Source organism: Sciurus vulgaris, assembly GCF_902686455.1.
Source record: "Sciurus vulgaris genome assembly, chromosome: 13".
Classification (NCBI taxonomy): domain Eukaryota; kingdom Metazoa; phylum Chordata; class Mammalia; order Rodentia; family Sciuridae; genus Sciurus; species Sciurus vulgaris.
The window spans coordinates 29,872,320-29,891,833 of NC_136474.1; the positions used below are offsets into that span (position 1 = coordinate 29,872,320).

The window sequence follows — 19,514 nt, forward strand, 5'->3', positions numbered from 1 at the left end:
TACTTTAAAGTATACACCAGTATTAAAGTTTTGAGTTATAATATTGGAATCTGTTCTAAATTTTTATTTATTTATTCATTATTTATTTGTTTATTTATTTATTTTGGTACTGAGGATTGAATACAGAGGCATTTAACCACTGAATCACATCCCCAGCTCATTTTTATTTTTTTATTTTGAGACAGGGTCTGACTAAGTTGCTTAGGGCCTCATTAAATTGCTGAGGCTGTCTTTGAACTTGCAGTCCTCCTGCCTCAGCCTCCTGAGCCACTGGGATTATAGGTAGGTGGCACCACACCCAGCAGTTCTAAAATATAAGGTCAGCATCCTATGCTTTATCTACAGGTTGTTTCTGAATCTTGTCAACAGTAGTATTGATAGAATTTTAGAAATATTTTTCACTACCAAAGTGGACAGTAGAATGGACTCCATTGGGAGGGGAAAGGTCACCTTCTTCCATCAAACTTTTGTTATTGAAGGGCAATTTTCTGTCAGCAACATTTTATTTCACATTTTTTTATGAATTATCTTTTCCCTAAATAACTCTCTGTTGCCAACTTTTTAAATCCTCAATTTGTCTAGTTCCTTGAATATATTTCATGTTTTGGTATGAACATAACTGACAAATGATTTTAGACGGTTCTATGGTTTGGATATGATTTCAGTGTCACATAAGGCTTCATATGCTGAAATTTAATTCTTAATATGAATCATTAAGAGAGTAGAAACCTTATCTGATTACAGTGTTTAGAGGTGGGGCTTTTTTTTTTTTTTAATGGTTATTATTAGATAAAGTCATTAAAGTGGAGCCCATGATTGAATCCTGGTGTCTCTGTAAGAGATAGACTTGAACACATACATACCCAATCACATCCTCCCTGTCTCTTGCCATGTTCTGCCCTGTGCCACCTTGGGATGCTGACTAGATACAGCAATAAACTTCTTTTTCTTTATAAAGTAGTCTGCCTCAGGTATTACATTACAGTAATGAATAATGAGCTAATACAGATGTTATTAAAATTTCTAGGTGTATCCCCTCTCACTCAATTGGTAAAATTCAGAATATAGCCAAAATTAATTTGAATTATTTCTTCTTCAGATTTTAAGGGTCATTTTATTTTTAACTTTAGCATCCAGGGCTGTTGATATGAACTCCAAAGGCAGTATGATTCTCCTTCCTTTGCAGAAAAGTATGAACTTTTTTCATTCTCTTCAAAAGGGTTAGGGTCTTCACTTATCTCAACTTGAAGTTATGGCATTTAACCATGAAATATTAGAACTACTTTTTAACTTGTTTTGCAGAGAGGGGGCAGAAAGGGTAAAAACCTGGTTTTCATCTGCATCTCAGGGAAATCTTCTATTTTTCAACATTACATCATTTTCACCCCTGTACCTTTTGTTTCTATAGCCTCTGTTAGATGACGGGTTGATGGTTTCTATTCTTGATTCCTCTAGAATCTTCTCCCTTATATTTTCAGTAACCTTTCTTGTGCTGTATTTTTTTTTTCCTTTTTCATAGAAGCACTTTCTTATCTTAGGAACTGTGATACCACACTGAATTTGAATGAGAGTGCTCACTGAAATTGGTTGCTGCTGTTCTCCTCACTTCCCTGAGATTCCTCTGGCTCTCTTTGTTCATTTTGATCCTTCTCCATCACGTTGTTGGTTTCCCCAAATGCCTGTTGGTCTCTGATTTTCCACTGGACTTAGGACAGTGCCACCACAGTGGCTGCAGAAGTGTTGCAGGGGGGTCTCTGAGATGCACTGATCTGCTGACCAGCAGCCAGCCCCTGCATGGGACAGCTGTCTGGATGACTTCAGATGCACAGTTTCATTTCTCTCTCCTTGAACTTGGTTGGACTGAACTGTCATTGCTGTCCCCTGCACTTCTAAAACACTTTCATGCAGACAGGCAGATGAAGGGAAGGAACAGGAAAAGAAAATGCACTGCCCATCCCAAACTCTCAAGCGATATAAAAATGTGTGTCACTAAAGAATTCAACATCAGAACTTTTCAATACTGAACATCATGGCTGTCCTAGACAGTGAGGGCTCCAATTCTAGGGGAAATGGATCTTGATTTTTCTGGGCCACAAAAGGTTCCCACTTGAATATCCTTTGGAAGAAACTTAGGTCCAGGTGAATAAAATACAAGGAAGATCTCAGGTAAAAAAAACCTGTAATCTTTATCTGTATTGTATCATACTCAGAATTAAACTTGTTTGTGCATTCCACACCCACCAATTAAACCAAACATGATCAAAAATATTAGGAAGCAGGGCATGATGCCTGTAATCCCAGAGGCCCGGGAGGCTGAGGCAGGAGGATGGTAGTTCAAAGCTGGACTCAACAACAGTAAGGTGCTCAGTGAGACCCTGAGAATTAAACATCTATGGCTCATCTTTCTCCAGAAATGCAAAATCCTCTCCCAGGAATCTTGTTTAATGGTGTTCTGGAGACACCTCCCCACCCCCAGCACTGTTAGGGCAGGTGCAGAAGAAGTGGAAGAAGACAGGGGGTCTCAGGCACTCACTATAAGATACATAACATTGGCAAGAAAGAGTCAGTGGAAAGAAAGGGCTTACTTCTTGGAATAGGAGTGGAATAAATTATTTTTAAGAGTTTCATTTCCAAGAGGCCAATAAGCTCACAGCTTAAGATTTGCTGATGTTTGTCTGAAACAATTTCATTTAAGAAAATCAGAATGGCCAGGAGCCAAAGAAAATGTTCTTAATGATACTTTTAAGACTGCCCTGAGCCTGATTACATTGGGATGACTTCTGGTTTGTTCCTTTTATTTCCATGTGGATATGAGAAATGAAAATCATGATATAATAAATATTGTGGTCACCCTGGTGAAGGACCAGTAACCAACACCAGTGCAGCATACTAATCCCTGGAGGGAAATGAACACCAAAGACCAAAGGTCCCCTGGGCACCAAACTCTGCACACATGGAGAAGGTGTACCGCCAGCCTGGCCATGATGCCTGGGCCCCACTGTGTGCAGATCAGGTGCCTCCCTCACGGCCAGCAGATTCGATCACAATGCTACCTGAGTGTGCTTGGGTAGGTTGATTTCTAGTGTCAGCCATACCCAAGCTTACAAAATGGGCAACTGACTAAAACAGACTGTTTAATAAAATCATGGATGATTGTATGGCTCATTCTCTTAGTATCACGTTAAGAATCCATTTCCAAATCCAAGATCATGAAGATTTACACGTGTTTCTTCTAAGAGTTTCATGGTTTTGGTTTCTTTGTGTAGGTTACTGATCCACCTTGAGTTATTCTTGTACATAGTGTGAGACAGGTGTCCAACTTCATTCTTACCTGTGGATATCCAGCTGTCCCACTATGATTTATCATCTGAGAGACAATTCTTTCCCCATTACATGGTCTATGAACTGAGCAAACACTTCACAGAAGAGGATATATAATTGATCAACAAGTATATGAAAAAATGTTCAACATCTTTAGCAAATTAGAGAAATTCAAATCAAAAGGACTCTAGGAGTTCACCTCACTCCAGTCAAAATGGCAATTATCAAGAATAGAAACAACAATAAGTGTTGGCGAGGATGTGGGGGAAAAGGCACACTCATACATTGCTGGTGGGACTGCAAATTGGTGCAATCACTCTGGAAAGCAGTATGAAGATCCCTTAGAAAACTTGGAATGGAACCACCATTTGACCCAGTCATCCCATTCCTTGGCCTATACACAAATGACTTAAAATCAACATACTACAGTGACACAGCCACATCAATGTTTACAGCAGCTCAATTCACAATAGCTAGATTGTGGAACCAAACTAGAGGCCCTTCAGTAGATGACTGGATAAAGAAATTGTGGTGTATATACACAATGGAATATTATTCAGCCATAAAGAAAAATAAAATTATGGCATTTGCAGGTAACTGGATGGAGTTGGAGAATATCATGCTAAGTGAAATAAGCCAATCCCAAAAAAATAAAGGCCAAATGTTTTCTCTGATATGTGGAGGCTGATCCATAAAGGTGGGGGACAAGGGAAGAATGGAGGAACTTTGGATTGGGCAGAGGGGAAGGAGAGAAAGGGAGGGGCACGGGGGTGGGAAAGATGGGGGAACGAGATGGACATCATTATCTTAGGGACATTTATGATCACATGAATCGTGTGACTCTACATCATGCACAACCAGAGAAATGAAAAGTTGTGCTCCATTTGTATACAATGAATCAAAATGCATTCTGCTGTCATGTATAATTAGAACAAATTAAAAATATATTTTTTAAAATTGGTCTATGACCCTTGCTAAAAATCAATCAACCATAAGTAAGAAGATTTGCTTCTAGATTCTCAATTCTATCCCACTGGTCTGTATTTCTACATACATGGCAAAACCACACTGCTTTGTTTACTGTAGCTTTGTAGTAGGTTTTTGAAATTTCAAAGGTAAAAGGTCTCCAACGTTATGCTTTTTTGAGATTGTTTTAGCTGTTCAAGACCCCTTCTAATTCTGTATAAGTAAATAAACTCAATCTTCTTCAAACTAAAAATGTTTGTACAACAAAGAATATTATCAAGAAAGTTAAAAGAGAATCTACAGGAAAAAAAATGTCATATATCTCAAAAGGCTCTAATATCCAGAACATATAAAGAACACTTGCAAATGAGCCACAGAAAGACACCAACTAAAAGGGGGCAAATAACTTGAATAGGCTTTTTCTAAAGAAGATTTATAAATGGCCAATAAGCATACAAAAAGATATTCAACATCATTAATCATTATGAAATGCAAATTAAAATCATAATGAAACATGCTTCATACCCACTCAGAATGACTATTAAAAATAAAAAGAAAGTAACAAATGATACCAAAAGTGTGGGAAAATCAAAACCCTTTTGCTGGTAGAGCTAAAAAATGGCTCAGCCTCTGTGGAAAAATTTAAAGGTAGAATTACTATAGGATCTAGCAATTCCACTCCTGGGTACAACCCAAATTACTGAAAATAGTCACTCTGATGGTTCATACAACAATGTGCACAGTTGCATTGTTCACAATGGTCTAGAGGTTAATGCAGCCCAAATATCTATCAGCAGAGGAACAGATAAATAAAATTCAGCACATACATGGAAAGAGATATATTCTGCCTTAAAAGGGAAAGAAATTCTGACACATAGTTATGAAACAGATGAATATCAGAGACAATGTCAAGTGACATAAGCCGGTTGCCATAAGACACATCCTGTATGAGTCCACATGTATGAGGCTTCTAGAGTAGCGATCAGAGTCAGAGAGACAGAAAGAATGGGGTGGCCAGAGGCGAGGGTGGGGGAAGGGAAAATGCTGCTTATTGGGTGGTGGAGTTCAAATCATGGAGGATGAAGAATTCTAGAGTCGGATGAAGGTGATGGCCGCCCGACATTGCGAATGTGCTTAAGGCCACCAAACTATGCGCTTGAAAGAGGTTAAAATAGGAAATTATATGTCATGTGTGACTGTCCGTGTAAACATTTTTAGCAATAACAGAACTACAGATTACAGATGACTTCATGTGAGCGAGTCGGCAGCATCAACAAAGCAGACAGCTCCTCTTCTTCACCCACAGCACACAGAGAAACAATAAAGATCTAATCTGCTCTGACAACCGCCCCTGCCCCGAAAAAAATCTAGTTGCCAAAGAAGACGAAATGCACACCTACATCCTGGCATGAATTTTATGTTGGGGTTCTGTGAGTGATCATGTGAAGCCATTACCATTACCCACAGCATGTAAAAGTGAGCCCCCAGCCTGTGCTGGCTGAGGTGCTGGCTACTAGTTACTGGCCATGCAGCTGGACTGAATCAAAATGGGCTGCACTGGATTTGGAAAACTTTTGATAAAAAAGCATGTTAGGGCTGGGGATATAGCTCAGTTGGTAGAGTGCTTGCCTTGCAAGCGCAAGGCCCTGGGTTCAATCCCCAGCACCGCAAAAACAAACAAACAAACAAACAAAAAAGAATGTTAAACACCTCATTCATAATTCTGATAACATTTGACAAGTTGAAATGCTCATACAGCATAGATATTATTTAAATATATAAATTAATTCCACCTGTGTCTTTTAAACTATGACCTTGCTCATCCTGTCTCTTAGTCTACACTGTTCAAGACCATGAATACAAAGCCTTGTGTGCTTTTCATCACGGTTTAGTAACACATAATACCTAATTCGAATGGCACAGAATTTAAGCTAAACTGGGTTTCTAAAAAAATGCTTAGAATATTCTTTTGATTTTTTTTTTCTTGATAAAGAAAAGCCAAAAGCCACAAACCCCTGGGCGGTGGGGGTGGATACCTGATTTCCCTGCTATTGTAAAATATATGAAACAACATTCCGGAATGTATTGTGACAAGCTTAAATTCATTCCTTTCTTAAAATGCAACAGGAAAATTTATAGGAAAAAAAAATACAGAAATTCTGAAGGTAGAAAGATCCCAAAATAAAGAAGAGGGCTGTTTAGCAATTAGATAAAAGTATCAGTGTTTTAAACTATCTCAGTTCATCTACTATTTACCAGAATGATTCTTTTTCAAAAATCCGATGTGCTGGCATCTGGTCTTCTCTCAGTATTTACTTGTGGACTGACAGTGAAGTCCTTCTGCAGGGAGGGCTGGCATTGCTCATCAGCATCACCGCCTTCCAACCCGATGGCCGACACGTGGGAAACACTCGGCACATGATTCGCTGTGAAAAACATTGTGTGTGTGTGTGTGGGGCGGGGGGGGGGGGGGGGGGGGAAGCTAACAGGAATGTTGTGCCAGGAAGAGTAAATGAACTCTTTAAAGAAGCAAAATCAAAACACAGTCTTTTGAGAAACTATATGAGAGTAAATACTCATAGGATGGCCACGTCAATTGAGATTTTTAAATGGCACAAAGATGTCTATTAACATGATGGACACAGAATCAGGGTGAATTCACTGCATCGTTCATGGGTAAATTGTTGCAGCAAAGAAATTTGAAACCAAAAATAGGCAGGAGCAACTATCAAGCATTTGGATATTTTTTTTTTCTGATATAAAAAATAAGACCTTCACCATATAATGGAAATAACTGCTACCATAGGAAGGATCACTAGTTATTTTGCAAATTAAAAAAAAAAAAAAAAGAAAGAAAGAAATAAGAGTTGCAGAACTAATATCAAGTTCTACGTTTTGCTTTTTTGGAAAGAACAACTGTTCTAAATTCATTAGCATTTTCCATTTGACAGGAGGCTTTTAGTAGCATGCCATAGAGCAGACATTTTGCAAAAATAAGCATACTTCCTCCATTCCTATAATATATTGGTTATATTTTAAATATGACACAGTACCTGCTTTAGAAAATCAATCATCTTACAGAGAGACCATTTTAAAGAGAGATGCATAAATATGATTCCACCATTACAGCTGGTTCTCTATATCCATGGGTTCTGTATCCATGGTGTCAACCAATTTTGGATCAGACATCTTTAGAAAAAAAAATTGTCTGTTCTGAACATGTTTAGACTTTTATTCTCTTGTCATTTATTATTCCATAGACAATATAGTGTAACAACTACTTACATAGCTTTATGTTATATTAGGTATTACAAGTAATCTAGAAATGTTTTAAAGCATAAGAGGATATGTATAGGTTACACACAAATTCTAAATCTTATATAAGGAATTTGAAAATCTGCAGATTTGCTATCCTTGGAGCATCTTGGAACAATCCCTCTCAGATACCAAGGGAGCAGTTGTACATGCTTTTGCCCAAAACAATACAAATGTATCCTTAATAAACTTTGCTATAGGCACAATTTAAAGCTTGAAAATTAAACATTTTAATCATTATAAAAGGTCTCTAAATGCAAGATTTCCACGTGGATGCATCTGGTTAAAACACATGAAGGCAATATCTTTCCATTACATTTCAAAGAATATGCTGTCGACTTCAGAGGCATTGAGAGGTCAGGAAAGGACTCCCTGAGAAGTTTATATTCCAGCAAATATCTTAGAGAGGTGATGGTATGAGCCCTGTGGAAATCTGTGAGGTAGCTCCACCGGCAGAGGAAACAGTAGGCGGCAAACACAGAAGCTGCCCCACACACTAAAGTCACATGACAGCATTCTCCAATGGAGGCAAAGCAAATGAGGTCAGCCAAGTAGAGGAGCAGGGCTGAGCATGGACAGGTGGACCCTGCAGAGCCTTTAAACATGGGAAAGAAGTCAGTTTGCACTCTGAGAAAGATGGGAAGCCACCAGAGGTTTTCAAGCAGGGAAGTGATGGGTTTTGACCTCCATTATGAAATGGCCACTTTGAGGACCCTGCTGGTAGAAAGGTCAGGAGGCTGCAGCAATAGTCCTGCTGTGTACCTAGACTGGCTTGCACCAGGGTGGTAGTGGAGAGGGGGATCAATGCCATCACTCATAACCAGGCAGGCTCACACCTCCATCCCAGTTACTCCTCCCTTCTCTACTGTACTTTAAATGGCACCCATATGCCAACAACTCCAACCCCATGCCTATGACCATGTCCTCTTTCCTAAACTGCAGACCACAGACCTTCTCTCTCCTTGACATCTTTGAGTGCTGAGGAGACATCAGAAATACAACCTTGTGAAACTGAGCGCCTACATCACCCCCAAAGTGCTCCTCCATAGTTTCTTCCTCTCAACCAACAGCATCCTTCAGGTTACCCAGGCCCACAGCTGGAGTCCTCCTTAGCTCTCTGCTTTCTTAGACCTCACATCTACTCCATCAGCAATGCTCGTCAGAGATCTCCTCCAAAGACACTCAGATCCAACCACAGATCCCCTCTTCCATTATCCACAGACTCTCCAAGCACCTGAATTCTGCAGCAGCCGCCCAAGCCCTGAGCATCTGCAATCGATTCTCCCTCTAGGTTCCAGAACATTTCTTCAAATGCTAAAATTCCTCCATCAGCTGCCCTGTCTTCCTGGGAGTATCAGGCAGAGGGCTCTGCCCACTCTCTAAACACCCCAATTTCCCACTCTTTTGCCTCTAGCTCACATCATTCCAGGCACACTTCTTTCTTCCTGGACACACTTAACAGACTCCTGTCTCGGGGTCTTTGCACACGCTGCTTCTTGTATCTGAATCACTGTTCCCATAGAGGTCCACATGTCCCGCTCCTGGCCTCCCACAGGTCAGTGTCGGAACCCCCACCTTCTCAATGAGAATGCCCCGATCACCCTGTCTCAATTTACAACCCCAACATGAACTGTGGTTGTTCATAGCGTCTTCGCTTTATTTTCTCCTGAACACAATCCCTTTCTGATCTACCACCTAATTTACTTAAAAAAAAAAAAAAAAAAAGTTTGCATTTACTTCTACTATGCAAAGCTCCACCTGGGTTTCTTACCCATTCCATCCATTACAACCGTGTCCTCTGCCATCCCGAGGCTTAACCACTGCCTGACCTGAGGGATCGGTTCAGTACATGACTGAATCTGTATTGTATTTCTAATGCTCTTGTCTTGGGCAAAAAACATGAGCAGAGATCTCTGACTCTGTCTCCTCTTTGCTGTGACACCGTTCGTGCATCTGTGGGAGTTAAGGAAGCTTTGGTGGGCTGGGAGGGAGCTTCCATGTGGCGTCTAGGCTAAAACCGCAGGGTACTAGTGCAGATCTTGCTGCTATTTCAATAACAGGACAGTGCAGCCCCTGCTGATGTCCTATTCATGCCTCTGCTGGGGAAGGATGCCCTATGCAGGTTCTGTGGAGGCAGACAGCATGGAGCCTTCTAGACACTGGAAGGAGAGGACCGTGACCACAGTGGTCAGGAGAGGGTAGCAACATAAGGTGAGGCTGCTGAAGAATCCTGGCTAACATCACATGGGGCTTCAGAGGACAATGAGCAGCCCTTGGAGGAGTTCTGGCCATCATGTAGAGATGACAAATTAGGTCCGCTTCGACTAAAGGAATGGCAGAGAAGACAAAACAGCTAACAAGATATCAACAGCAATTGGTGATATATTGGGGGGAAGGATTAAGCGGTAGAGTGATGGGCAGGAAGTATCCAGGAAAGCCGAGGTTTCCATCTTATGGCACTGAATAAGTCAGATGAGATACTGTCATGCATCACTTAACAAGGGGGATACGGTTTGAGAAACTGTCCTTAGGCAGTTTCCTCATGGGAAGATGACGATGGAGTGCCCTGGGATAGATTGTAAGTTCCTGGAGAGGCTCCAAGAGAGGCTGAGCACGCACGCTGCCACCGGAGGATGCTGTGGTCAGAGAGGATGCCACCATTGGTCCCTCTGAGGGCAGGGAGTTCTCAGCCCTGGCAAGATCCTTCTACACCCGTGTCCATAAAGAGTGAAGAAAAAAAACATGAATTTAGTTACCCTAAATGACATTTAAGATCAGGAGGAAGATGAACCAGCATTCCACGCCCTTGAGGAACAGAGAAGAACATCCAAGAAGGAGGCTAGGAGCTGATAGGATGAGAGAGACAAGGGCAGATAGTTCTTTATGTCTTCTCTGTGGTTATTACACAGCTTAACGATATGTGCTGAAAAACAGCAAATCCACCAATATGTCTAGACCCCTGACAAACAGCATGATTCAGCCCTGGGAACTTGAGTAGGCCCTCCACAGCCTTCCATTGGGGGCCAAGACAGCTGGAAACTGTCCAGAGATGACCAGCTCAAGGTTAGAAAGACAAAAAATACCAAACGGGGCATATACTTTCATATTCAAAACGGGAGAAGCTCAAAAAGCAGAGGATGAGTGTTCGCAAAAAAAAGGAACAAGAGGTTAACCAGACACATACTGGAGTCCATGTTGGTCCAACCCAAAGAGAGAATATAAGGAAAAAAATCAATATGTTCAGATTCATTTGAGAGTGTGAGTACTGGGTAGGTTAAGAGGAGCCGAGGCTAGAGGCCAGAATTCCCTGCAGACGAGGAGTACACCTATTAGATGCTGGGCTTCCTGCCAGGTCGTAAAGAAGACGAATAAATCTGAGATACAGAAAGGAGCCACTGAAATGCTGACCAGACAGCAGCCACCCAAACGGCCAGCAATCCTCAATGCCTAGCAAGAACTTGAGTTTCAAGAGAAGTGGATCTTTGAAATACCTTTTGAGCTAGGAACTGGTAACCCCATTCTACAAAAGAGGAAACTGAGGCTCTAGATGGTTAAAGTAACAGCAAGCTGCTGCACAGCCTGTCTGTGATGGAACCACAGTTCGAGTCCGAGTCCAAACATGGATGGAAGAGGAAGAGAAAAAAGACATAAAAGCTCAAGAGAAGAGAAATGCAAGGCCAGTTTTGATAACAGGAAAACCATGGAAGAATACCACATGTCATGCAGGGTATTTCCAGCAAAATCTTTAAGAACATATTATTACACGGAGGCATGGTAATGATGGCAGATCTAGGAAGGGCCCCCAGCCAATCCAAAGGGGCTACCATTGAACAAGGACCTCTGGGTTCCAAAGGCTGAGGAAGTTTTTCATACTAACCTGTAACCTTGCCAGGCACCTTTCAAGTCTATATCATATTCATTTGAAAATTGCAATGATGACATTAGGCAGCTTCTAATGATAACCGTGTATTTTTTTCTGACTCCTCCGAAAATGTTATAGATGCTTCATAAAAGAGCCACTCCAAAAGCCAAACTCCAAGCAACTACACCAAGGTAGTAACACATTTGGAGGAAAACTTGGGTTATGCTTCCATCTTGGGATAGCTAAATCATTATTTTACTAGAGCCCTTATACCAGAGGCAAGAGTGTCCTGATAAATCTTAACAGTGAAGGTCAACCCATGAGAGACTGAGATCAGAGTAGGAACACCATGCTGTCTTTGCTGGTGGCAGGATGAATGAGATGATGCCATGCTTAGTATTCTTACCAGGTGAATGACAAAGGAAGGAGAGCTTTTCCCTCCAAGGAGTCCTTCCTCTGAGCTCTGATGACTCTCTGATCATCTTCTAGAGAAGGAAGGCATGTTTGTGCATGCTGTGCAAGTGTGTGTGTTTACTGTAAAAATAGGAAGACTCACAATTCCTAAATAGGTTGATTTCTAATTAGTATAAGCCTCATAATTAAGAGTTGTGAGTCTCATTGGCTGCCCTAGGGTTGTAACAAAAGAAGCCTTAGCCCTAAACATAATTTGTGTTTCCAGAATAGAATGACTTCAATGAAATCTGAAATTGTCCTAAAGGACAGAGATGGAAATCCAATGAAAGATCTCAGAATGTCATTGTAAGAAAGAAAATATCACAAAATGGTTGCCGATGCAAAAACCAACCCAACTTCACATTCAGAAATGTAAAAAGTTAAAAAAAAAAAAAGTACTTTCCTAATGTTAACATAATAGGTTCATGGTTTCACAATCCAAAATGGCAACTTAAAGTGATTTTTGTCTCCATCTCCACAATGGTCACTTGCCATCAATCAGATGGAAAAAGGAAAGCTGAGGTCCAATAGTTCATAGTGAATAACAAATTGTGTGGCCATTGGTAAGGCCCAGCATTGTGATCAGGTGTTAACACAGGGTATACGGTCAAAAAGACATCTGTTGACAATATTTAGTTAGAGAAAGAGAGAGAGAGAAAGAGAGAGAGACACTAGTGGGAGTATCGTTTCCACGTGTTGCATATAGATTTGTCCCTGAGAGTATATTTAGACCAGATTGCGTTTGTGTCAGCTGCACAGAGACTCCTTGAGGGATGTCTTTTCCTCAATCAACAGCCTTATCACAAGCATCTCATCAAGTGTTTGAGTCTGAAGGAAAACTCCTATGAGTAGAACTGCATTTTGAATCTGATATAGATCACCCCTTGCGCTCCAAATTACCACCGAGTTCACCACCACCTGTCCCTCCGTGGTACATGCGCGCTGCCTCCTCACACAGTGCCTGACGCAGTGCATCATCAAACTCTTTGATCTTTTCTCATGTGACAAGATGTCTGTTTCTCATTACTGACTTAATTGCACTTAATGTGGGGACATGGAGCATCTTTCCATATGTTAAAAGTAACTGTGGCTTTGAACCCTGCTTGTTCCTGTCCCCTGCCCAGTTGTCTGTTAGTTTGCAAGGGTGGCATTCCTCTTACACAGTATTAAGACTGGCTCTACACTGTCCTCGCAGCCCGGCATTATGACCATTACCTGGCACCTCATTAGAAATGCTCGGGCCCTGCCAAATCACAGTCTCAGGGGTTGGTTTGGTTTTCCACAGTGCTGGGATCAAACCCAGGGCATCAAGCATGCTAGGCAAGAGCTCTACCACGGAGCCACATCCCAGCCCAAAGTCTCAGAGGCTGGAACTCAGCAACCCCATCAGGTGACGCCAAGGACCACAGAGTTTGAAAACCATCAGGCCTCATCTCAAATATGTGGCGACTCTCTATACTTTTATGTTAGTTCTTATCTTCTGCCAATTTAACATATTTGCCCTTTTTTAGTATCCCAGTTTAGGATTCTCCTTAGAAAATCTGTCCCTGCCCTGAGATCATTAAGGTTTCCTCCATATTTACATCATTTTCATTCTTTATGTTTAAATATTTGCTCCAACAACCTGATTTATTTTTGTATCTTGAAATCATAGTACAAGTATATTTAAACAAACATTTTAAAAAATGAAGAACAAAGAAGAGATTCACAGAGCGCCCCTCTGTAAGTTTATCTTGGAAAATTAAAATAACAACACTCGATTGTCATGATATTCTGGGAAATTCAGGTTCTTTTCAAATCTAGGTCACTGAGTCATTTCTATCAATCAATAGTTCCAACTTTCTCTTTGCCTGCAAACATTTACAAAGACCTTACTAAATGGTGGTAATAGTTTACCTTTTCTCTTCTCCCATTCATAGTGTTTTCAATTGTAATAAATTTTTAAAGTGATAAAAAGATTAAAATTATATATAGTAATGGGTAATGTGATGTTCTGATACATCATGTAATGTTTAAATCAGGTTATACATCCCTCTCTCCTCAAATATTTATCATTTTTCTAGGTAAAAACTTTCAAAATTGTTTGTTAATTTTTGAAATGTTCATTACTGTTATCAATAGTCACGAAAACTGTGCACTCCAGAACCAACCAGGCCTCCTTGCTCCTGTCTAACTGTAACCTCGTACCTACTGATCAACCTTTGCCCATCCGCCACCTCAGTCTGTTGTAAACATCACTCATTCTTCATGAAGAACCCGGTGAAGTCCATAGAGGTTCAATAGGTAAGGTAAAGAGAAGGAAGTAAATGCTTAGCCAATCCTTGAAGTCCCAGGGGGACTGTTCCATAGACACCTTTCTTAAAGTCTCAGGCACTATTTCACAGGCAGGAAGGAAGGAGACAACTCACTGATCTTGTGTGTGCATACTGAGCAGGCGGGTAGATGGGGGTGAGCCTGGGGTGATAAGTCCAAGTTTATTCAGAATAGTAAAACAGCATTGAGCTGGACTTCTAATGAGGGTAGGTTTTCAATGCAATAGAGTTGAGTGTATTCTGCCTGAATTTGTCCTGGATGCAGAGACCTGGATTCAGATCATTTTTCCTCTTTGCTCAGTATTATCTGCAGATAAATCCCCAGACTCCAAAGTCACAAAGGTGCTCCAATAAAACAACTGAAATCCAAGGATGACAGAGGAAGAAAAGCTTCCCCTCCAAGGGCTCCTTCATCTGAGTGCTGATGAGGGCCTGGATCTTCCTAAAGAACTTAGGTTTATGTGTGTGTGCAGTGTGTGGTATGCATGTGGTATGCAGTGTGTGGTATGCATGTGTTATGCAGTATGTGTGTGGTGTAACGTGCGTGAGGTGTGACCTGTAGTGAATGTGTGGTGTGTAGTGTGCATGTGTGTGTCTGTGAGGGGTATGTGTGTGTTTACTGTGGAAAGACCTAACAGGAAATTCCTACATTCTCTTATATCCTCAGAAAATAAAATCACTTTCCAGATATTAATTACCTTTAGAAAAATACTGACCAAGACTCTTTCATACAAAAGGCTGCTCTCTATTAATTTCCTATCATGATTTCTAAGACAGGGAGCCCTGTGATGGAAATGTTACCCGCCCTCCAGCACTCATTGATCACAGAGGCTATCCAGAGACAGGAGAAGAAATTGACAGCTTTCCATGAAGGTTATTAAATTCTGTGTTTCAAGAATGCAGTATTCATGGCTCGATTATAAAGCATTACATTTCACCCAAACTTTATTCAACGGTGTCAGAATAAATAGATGCAAGCATTGAAAATATTCATGCCAGTGAGAATGTTACTAAAATATCTGTGAAGTGCATCTGATCACACAGTCCATGATATCACATCAGCTCTTTATTAGCTTTACAACAGGTTTGCTGCTCCCTCCCTAGTAAAAGAATTTAAATTGAAAATTGAGTGATCCCTCATGGGACTGGGGCTCAGTTGCTGAACTCTGTCATCAGAGATGGCTGAAGCTAATCCAGGGCCAGTATTCTTGGGACAGAAGTGAGCACATGGTGAAAAATGGCAATGATCAGGCACACCTGTTCCCTTTGTTTCTGCAACACAGCCCTCTAGTCTTCAGGCAGATTGGACCCTCAAATCTGTCCACTGGATGTTTTCCATAGAATCTAAGTATTTGACCCTGTCCTCTTATTTTACAGGCAAAGAAGTAAATGAGAGAGGAAAGGACACAGGTCTCATATCAATTTGACATCATTTGTTTATTTATTTTTGATGATGTTTAGTTGACAGTGGCCCTACCATTTTAGCTTTTCAACTGCTTTGTCAACTGGCTAACAATCTGTAGCTCTGCTGGCCAACAGAGCAGCCACCATAGCATGGGCTATTGAGCACCTGAACAAGCCTGTCTAATCCAAACTGAAACTTCCTAAGTATAAGACTGAGCATGGGAAAAAAACAAGATAATATCTTACTGGTATTTTGTATGACTACATCTTTAAATGGTTATGTTGGATGTATTGGGTTAAAGGAACTATATTATTAGAACTAATTTCACCTGTTTCTTCTTACTTTTCAAATGTAACTAATGCGACACATTAAATCATTCATGTGTCTCACACATTTTCTATTGGACAGCACTGGTTTATAGGAAAACACTTCACTGCACTCAGAAGAGGGCTACAAGGAATTTATTTCCAGATTTTGCCAGTGGCAAGAGCAAACAACAAAAGAATGAGAGTGTATTTGTTCTGACAATTTTATTTTTAAGACCTCTTACCTGATCGATGAGGAGAGACTTGCAAGCCACACAATAAAAACCAAAGCATTATTTGAAAGCAGTTAAATAATTGTAAGGCTATACTCAAATAGATATGCATGTGTTAATAAATTGAAGTTTTAAAAACAACATCAACAATTTGGACAACATGAAAACCATCATCTTCTCTCTCAGAGCAGCTGTTGCTTGCAAAAAGAATCATAATCAAAACCAAGTACTAGCCTAAAAATCAGTTCATCCCTGAAACAGACATCTGTCCACAGTTAATACTCCTATCAGATAGAGAGATGATCAATAGAAAGATCCAGACCACCTTGTGAGGGACAACAGGCAATGATGCTTATGTGAATTCAAAGTTACAGGCCAATATGAGCACTTTTTCCTCTTAAAATCACTGGCCAGCAACCTCCTCACCCCAGACAACCAAATGCTCCCCTTTGTCACCAAGAGATTCTTTGGTGCAAAAATGTACTGCATTCATCTTGGGGAAATGATGGTTTTGGCTAAATCAATAGATTAATTCCCAGTATGTCAATCATGGCCCCCAAATGAGAAGAAAGAATATATTCTTACCATCACAAGTACAATTTCTTTTTAATAACGCTATTATTTTTCAAAGGTTTTAATTGTTCCTTAAGACATGTGTCATTTACTGCCGAAATAATACATTTCTAATGAAGCACTAAGCCATGTGTGGATAGGAAAGTCTCTCATGGTGAAATGGCTTTGCTGAGATGCTGGGTCTCTAGCCAGTTGCTAAAGAGTACTCCCAGAGCTTGGCGTTCAATCTGTGGATGAGTCTCTTCTTAGGAACAACTCTATTAAAGCAGTAATGAGAAAAGATTCTGGAGGCTTCTGTATTAACCATGAACATACAACTCCCATCTGCAGGGATAGCAGGGCTGAGCAGCAATTCTGTGCTTGGTATAGAAAGAGTAATCACCCTTCTCCCTCCCCACTCTCCCTTCCTGTGTTCACCAGGGAACATCACCCTCATTACCAAATTAAATGGCATCTATTAAATGGGATGAAAAGGTTTCCTTGTCATCCCATCTTCTATTTCTAAAAGATGAACTGAAAGTCTTCCTTCAGCTCACAGGGCCGCCTGCATATCCAGAGATAGGATAGATAGCATTGTGGACAATTTGCAATTTCAGGCAACAACCAGGGGAAAAAAATAGTATGATTCCCCTACAAATTCATTACATTTATTCTAATTTTATCCTTCTCTTTTCTCTCCCTCCCACTCCACCTCTTCAAATCCAAATGCCACTGGAAACCAAGTACATTTGGACTGATTTGGAATGTAAAATGCTCCAACCTTTTATTGTTATCTAGAAAATATCCCTTTACAATTAATTAGATTTTTAAAAGTTAAGGTTTTTTTTTTTTTTTTTTTTTTTTGGGGGGGGGAGGGTTGTTTTGGTTTTTGTTTTGTTTTTAACGCCAAACCAGGAAAGTTTTGATGATATGCTAGACTAGCTTCTCCCAAGCACAGGGGTCTGTTTAAAAGATAATAGGGGTCAGTATGCAAAACAAATTCCTAAGGAGGAATTAAGCCCTGAATTCCACCGCGGAATTCCACGCTGTATTTCACCGTGCAAAGGCTGTAGCAGATGATTCACGAGCTTCTAGCTCAAAGTCTCCCAAAGCTCCAGAGTATGCGAATTGGAGTTTTAAAAGAGCAAGGGGGTATTTTATTCGCAAGCGGATGATGTGTGGAGATGCCCACGCCGGGAGAAGCCAGCAATACTTTGCAGGAGAGGCTGGAGCTGTGGGCAGTCACTGTCATCTGATGGGAAATCAGAGTCTTACAACTAAGGAATAGATGCGGCGCCTTGTCTGTCCTCCGTTCTTACAACGAGGAAACGGAACGGAACGGAACACCAGTAGATACCATGGAGCATATTATTAAAAAAAAAAAAAAAAAAAAAAAAAGACAGATAAAATGTTTAGACAGGTCCCCGACAGGGACATAAAGTGGTCGAGAATGAAAACATGCTGAATCCAACGCCCGCCTTTAACGTGCTTTGCATTTTTCTCACTTGGGATGCATCTTTTGATGACTTTCTGTAAATCCATTAAAATCAACTTCCAACAATAGAAACACCTGCAACCACAGAATTTTCCAAAACGGTAACTCCTGTTTTGCAAGGAATCCCCAATAAGGTGTCAGACACAGAATTTTCTTTTTCTTTTCTAAGAACATGTTTTAGGTAAGGATAGCATGATGTTCACCCTCCCTGACGAGGATGCAGAAATGCAGCTGGCTTTCCCCCCTAGCCAACTTCAGTATTTAAATACGGATTCGCCCGCCCAGAGAGTGGTAATCCTGTTTCAGCGGCTCGCGAACGATAATGCCAAAGCCGCGGTACCCCCGCGCGTGCCGGGAAGCCACCGGCCAAAGAGGGAGAGATCGGTTACCTGGGGAAGAACACAACTCCGCTCGGAGCTTCCTCGGGCTCAGCTCGCGCAGGACAGGCAGCGCCTGGTGAGCGGATGCGGCTCCTTCCGAGGCAGGAGCAGCGCGCTCCCGCCCGCAGCCGTGACGATGCTGTCAGCTGCTCGCCCGCCCTGCGCCCTGCGCCGCTCGCAGCCCTGCACCTGCGCTGGCCCCGGCCCGCCGGCCCGCGCGTCACCACCCTGCACTGTCCTCCTCCCGGCCTCCCTGCCTCCTTCTCCCTCCTCGATCGCTGACTCCCGAGTTGTGCCAATGCTGCAGCGGCGGCTGCTCCTGCTTCAATGGCGCCTGTTCGCCTCCAAAGAGCTTGTAGGTGCCACCTACTGCATGCTCCTGGAATCGATGGCGAGGACTGGAATTTTCTGAAAATTCAATGAATTAAAATAATTTCATTGAAAGGACACCCGATGCTTTTGTTTTAAATTGTTCGCATTCCCAACTGTAATCACTACTAACCACATAAGGCTTTCTTTCAGTTTCCAGATACTAAATTAAAAACCTACTCATCTAGGAGGCAGACGAAATGCCCTGCCCCATAGCCAACCAGACAGCGCAGATTAATACACTCTAATTTAATAGGATCCTATGACAAAACCGCCATTGGCAATCTTGGGTTAGAATTGCTTTTTCGCTGAGTGGTTTTACATGACCGTTTCAAGGAAATAACCACATTTGTTTTTCTGACATTGATAAACAATTTTGTCAAAGAACCACTGATCAAAAACAGGTGAATCAGCAAAAAATTAAAAAAAAAAAAAGATTTATAGCTAACAATTCTGTGCAGACATCTTTTAAAATGTTTGACAATAACATCAATCCATATTAAATTTAAGCCTCAAGGATGAATATTTCTTCTCCCATTTATTCAT

General features: G+C 41.1%; 1 protein-coding gene across 1 annotated transcript in view; it reads right to left on the reverse strand.

The window, feature by feature from the left end:
- The window catches only part of DIRAS2 (DIRAS family GTPase 2), a 29,737-nt gene extending 10,807 nt beyond the window's left edge, over positions 1-18,930 (reverse strand). The window contains exon 1 of the mRNA XM_079108962.1: positions 18,609-18,930. The gene's annotated coding sequence lies outside the window, so the exon portion shown is untranslated. The remainder of the gene's footprint in view (positions 1-18,608) is intronic.
- Positions 18,931-19,514: the final 584 nt, after the last annotated feature.